Source organism: Melopsittacus undulatus, chromosome 1 (genome assembly GCF_012275295.1).
Source record: "Melopsittacus undulatus isolate bMelUnd1 chromosome 1, bMelUnd1.mat.Z, whole genome shotgun sequence".
Classification (NCBI taxonomy): Eukaryota; Metazoa; Chordata; class Aves; order Psittaciformes; family Psittaculidae; genus Melopsittacus; species Melopsittacus undulatus.
This window is the reverse complement of record NC_047527.1, coordinates 82,218,826-82,224,491: the sequence shown is the minus strand read 5'-3', so window position 1 is coordinate 82,224,491 and position 5,666 is coordinate 82,218,826. Positions and strand designations below refer to the sequence as shown.

Below are 5,666 nucleotides of genomic sequence, written 5' to 3'. Positions count from 1 at the left end.
TTAAGAAATCAACAAAAAGTTTTTAGATTGTGTCTAGTTTTCTTTACAATGCCATCGGGATATATGTCCTAACTTCTGGCTTTCTAAATTAATTCTGAACTGTTGCCTCTGAAGATATGCAGAGAAAAAGTTCCCATGTTTTCTGGAATGTGACACACTTAAAGAAAAAAATACTGAAACCAATGTGTTCCAATCAGACTTCTTCTGCAGGCTTGAGTACTTCCCTGATGGCTTCTAACTTTGATCTGCCTTTTTAAAAGCATCCTCTCTGCTTTTGATGAACTACCATTTTCAGTTTGTCAACAGGATGCACCCAACTATTTCCCAGCTAAATGAATTCATGATTGCTGTATGAAATTTTCAAACAAAAAATGCCAGCATATTTTGTACAGGTTCCATCAAACTTAACCCTAGAGAAAGTCTTCTGCTTCTCCCTTTTTATTTTGTCATATAGTCTGGTAAAAGTCTCTTGAAATAGGTGAATCTTTCTTATCAAGAATGCCTTACACAGGCTTTTTGTTGTTGGGTTTTTTTAAAAGGTTCTCAAATGATGCTTTGCCATTAGCATCTTTTATGCAAAAGATAGATGTAAATACCTAACTGCATCTTAATTAAGTATAGCTACTTAATAGATTATTATCTACAATTTATTATTGGAGCAATTTAAAATTGATTTTACTTTAAAATTTACTGTTAAGAATATTATTAACTATAAACTTGTACAATTATTTGAATACTTCTGGGCAGAAAATAAACAGAACAGTGCAAAGAAGGAAAATAAAAATAGAGAAATGGGGCAAGTGGAGGGGATGGAAACAAAAATTAACAGTGACGTTTTAAGTATTACCTGTCACATCCAAATTAGTGCCTGTTAGCTAAACAGGGACGTTCACAAAGCAGCCCCTCATGCAATGAAATTAGATAAGATAGTGCTTGCTGGCCTTAAACAAGTCAATATTGTCATACTTATTAGATCAGTTATTTATACTGTATTCACATTCCAGAAGCTAATTTTGTTGACAGAAACAGGATACTAATTAAAAGCTGGGAAAAAAATAGTATGTAGAACACGTAATTTTCACATGAACATTTTTAAAGGACTTGTGCTAAATTGAAAAGCCAAACTAATGCAGTGAACAAAGCAAATCAGCAGTTTTGTGTTGTAGTGTTTTGCAAAACTACCAGGCATGATTTGTAGGGGCAGCTGAATTAAAAACTCCTTTGGTGGAACAATAGGTCCAACAAATTGACGTAAATGCATGACCTTTGCCGGCTGTCTCTGGCCTGAGTCTTAAGGCCTCCTAAATCCTGTTGATTTTTCATGTTTATTCCTGCTAATAGGTTAGTGTGATGCTAATTAAACAAATAATAATGTTTATTCCTTCTTTTCCAATCTGCTTTCAGTGTGTTAAAATGGAAAAAGAACGTTCTGTCAGTCTTGTTTTTATTATGAAACCAACGCCAAAAGCACTTTACAAGTTTTTGCCTGGCTTGCATTCTTGCTCAACTCACATAAACTGAAAAAGGATGAACGTATATTTCAGAATTTGGCTTCCAATGCAGGATTATTTTGCTGAAGTTTCTTCAAACGGGTAAATGATTAAATAGTTCTACCAAATGTGAAAAGAAATCTATATCCTTTTAAGAAAGTAATTCTTAAAGTGATAAAATAGTAAGTCCAGAGATTGCTCTGAAACAGTCATGTTTGCATCATTGCATGAAAAGTTTGCTTTGCCAGCTCTGGAAAAAGTTACCCTGGGTGATACTTTGCCTTGGAATTTTGTGTTTTGCAAAATATTCCTTTATGTAATCACCAACAATTATTTATTATCTTGTAAAATAGAAGCCTTCTGTGGAAAATTACTTCTTGCTCATAACACATGTATTTTTTATTTCTCATCACTGCACACCAAACACAATTCACTTTCAACCTAAGGTTCGTATTTTTCAGCCTAAGGTTGAAATTTTTTTGGTTGATGATATAAAGTGTGTGCTAGATTCATCAGTCCTATCACATAGATTCAGAAACAGTAGAGTAGAAGATGACAGATTTAAACACACGTGGTTAAGAGCAAAGTTGGATTCACAGCTAACACTGTAATGTGAAGCTGTATAAAATGAAAAAGAAAAATCAAAATGGAAACAATTGAAAATAACCTTCTATTTAAAAAACTCTTAGCTACCAAGTACATTTAAGCTAGGTCCATCAAAACTTTCCAGTATTGGCCTGTAATTACTTTTGCATTTATATATTTTTTAAATTCTTATATATTACCCCTTCAAACTAAAAACCTGTAAAAAAGGAACTTTATTTGAACCAATCCATATCTGGAAATATTTTATTTTTCAGTGACCTGATACCTTTTGACATTCTCAGATAGTAAGTGCAGGGGTACAGATATGTAAGCTAACATCTTCTGAATGGAAAAACTGCATACACAGACACAACGAACAGAGGAATGGAAAAACATGAGAAACTTCCTGCTCAGAGCAAATTTTACTTTATCACACTGAGATATGCCAAAAAAATACAGGATTGAAATTGTAGGACAGGTGCCAAATTAAAGTACCACAGGAAATAGGTATAAAATTATGTTATTTAAATGCTTACTTAAGCACACAGGCACAGTTTTTAGTTGGACTGCTTGGGGAAGGGTCTTGTAAGCATAAACAGAAGTTCTACATAAGCAGAAATACTTTCAGGTCAGCTCTTGTCAGAGTAGCTGTCACACCAGATGAACCAGACAGCAGGGAGGGAAGGGGGTTATTAGCTTTCCTACTTAAGGGTCTCAAACACTAGACCAAACCAAGTGACAAAATAGCTGTGGCCCTGCTGTCTGGTTTGTATATATCAGAGGTCTACAAAGATAGGCTTATTTTTACCACCCAGACAGAAATCAGGGAGCATGGGGGGGAAATTGAAAAACCTTTGTTAGGTGGAGGAGGTGAATTTATGTCAGCCAGAAGCAGAAAATGCTACTGCTGGATTAAGACCAATTATTTTCTTCGGAACTTTCCCTTACTCACTTTTATCCCCTTTTCTTTCTTCATCTCTCTGATATCATGATATCAGGACAACCCAATCTGCATCCTTCGTATTTGTGATGGCAACAATTCAATTTTTCTTTTAGTTCAGAGATGTCTTGAAACAGATCTGGCTATATACTGGCTTAACTCCCTCCTTAGAACAGGTGGGCAACAAAAGATGAGGTTGGACTTGGCTCTTTTGTCTCCAGAATAAATTGATTCAGCTGGGAGAAAGAGCTAGATCACTTGGCTTCAAACATTAGTAATAGGCTCACTCCTGTCCACTGATATTAGGAAAGTTTTTGTTTATGTCAGTGGACACTGGGTTGACCCCTAATAGTACTGTCCTGGGTTCAGCTGTAACAGTTATTTTCTCCTTCTTAGTCAACCTGGTGTGCCCTGGCTCCCTGGGGCTTACCATATTGATGCCAGCTTTAGTGGTTGAGTTTCCTGCATTTGGGGAAATCACAAGAGGTCAGCACAGCCGGAGTGCAGGGGATGAGCCTTGCCCTGGGAAAACCACCTGCCTGATGATGGTGTCTCCCCTGCCAAGTAAGTAACCCTGGCTTAAACCATGATGGGTACTTAGCCAAAAAGATTATCTATGAGTTACATGCCTTGCCTTGGCTTGTGCCTTATATAAAAAAGTCCGGGCACCATCTGCTTTTGAAGACCTAGGTAGAAATGCAGCATAGTGTTTTATGGGTCTATGTTTGTACTATCTCTGTTTTGTGAGGCCCTGTCCACACAAAGAATGAAAAATGAGCCTAATTTCAAAACAAAAGGAAGGCAGAAAGTGACAGAAGCACTTTCTTATTGCAAAGCAATGGAGCAAAGTGACTCAAATCCACTTCTGATGATCTTTAATTGTTGTTATTTCCCCTCAGTCATCAGGTGCCTCACATCCTTCTCCCCATACAAAACATCAATGTCTGTTTCCTCGACTGTCCATTGAGCATGTGAATGATAACCATTCATCTGCCTCTGCATGCATTCACAGCTGGGATTGTATGCAGCAATCATCTGTGTGGAGCCAATTACTGTAATATGCTACTCAAGAAAGCTGATAATGGAACCTTATTTATTTCTTTTGAGCAGAAAATTTTAGTTTAAGTATCAAAAGAAAGATGCCATCATTAATATTAACCAGGGGCATTTTTAGTTTATTAATTTTTTCAATGATATTTGCTAATTCTAATTAGCTAACTGTTTTTATCATAATTTTTAAGGATTTCTATTAGTTCAGGGAGGGAATTTAATTAGAATATGACATTATTTGATACTGCAGGGAGAATTTGGATTCAGTAGGTAAAATTAAATAATGTAACCTTAGCCTTTGAAATGTTTTTCAAATTATTTAATTAGCCAATTACAGTTTATTTAAGCTGTACAAGTTATTTACCTTGAGATACAATTCCCAGTGTGGTTTCATTCAGCTGACAGGTTTTTGGTTTGCCCAGGCAGTATTTGGACTTGTTGACTTTGGCAATCTTTATTGTTATTAAAGAGGCTTGCTTGAATAACAGATCCTACATTTCCATTGGTTTTGTGTATATCCCTGTACTCAAGCTTAAATTCTCATAAGCATTCCTACTATGTTGCAGTAAAACATCTGTTGTCTATCTAACTTTTTTATTTCAGTCTGTCCTTAAGAGAAACTTCCAGGATGCCATATATACTATTGCAGAAAAAATAAATAAAAATAATATTTGAGATCTGCAGTTCTGCTTCTGTGAGTAAATCAGTCTGCTGCAAAGAGATTTCATTCCTCTCCCATCCCCCTAAAAATCCCCAACCTTAACCACAAAAACAATTAAGTATTTTTCTAAAGCATTCAAATGTAGCTCAGTTTAAGTATCAAAAGCCAAGTGAAGAGGCAGACTCACAAAGAAAGGCAAAAATCTTTCCTTGCTTTATATAGCTAACAAGAGGCCATGCTCTTTCACCCTCTGAACACTCTTGAGATTGCACAGGGGAGCAAGAGTCCTTATTATACTTTTCAGTCCTGAAAGGTTTATGCATGTGATGCCTACACATCCTTGTATAGGGAATGTTATATTACTTTCCAGTTTCCTTAAGAATCACACTTAAGCTAGTTTACAGTATTCGTGCAATTAAAAATGTGTTGTTTGTCAAGTAATGAAAGCAAAAAACATGCCCTGTCATGGTAGCCTGACACCTTTTTCTATGGTCAAATGAGCATCATAACAGGCCACTGCTAGAGAAGACAAGTAGCTCGCTCTCTACGTACAAATTAGTCTCTTGCTGAAAGAGTGAGATAAAGCTGCAGTTTATGAAGGCTAATGCTAAAGGTGGGCCATGGGAACAGTCAGCTATGATTCACCTCAACGTGCAGCAAGAACTGCATCCTAAGAGTGTCATTTCATGTTATTTACAGCTCAGCCTAACTTGCAGTTTGGTGATAACCAAGAAGGGTGATCCTACAGCCACCTCTGCCTTCAAATTAACAAGGCTAAGTGTTCTTTCTTTTACTTGAAAAGTATTTACTATGAAAAAATTTCAGGAGGACATATAAACTTTTCTTCTGATGTGGCAACGGGTGCAGATAAAAGAGGCAAAGGAAAATAAGGAAAATAGGAACTGTGTTCATCAGATCTGGAAAGAACATAAGAAAACTT

At 36.2% G+C, this 5,666-nt stretch overlaps 1 pseudogene; it reads right to left on the bottom strand.

The window, feature by feature from the left end:
• Positions 1 to 3,458: 3,458 nt before the first annotated feature.
• Positions 3,459 to 3,587, bottom strand: LOC115946661 (uncharacterized; annotated as a pseudogene).
• Positions 3,588 to 5,666: the final 2,079 nt, after the last annotated feature.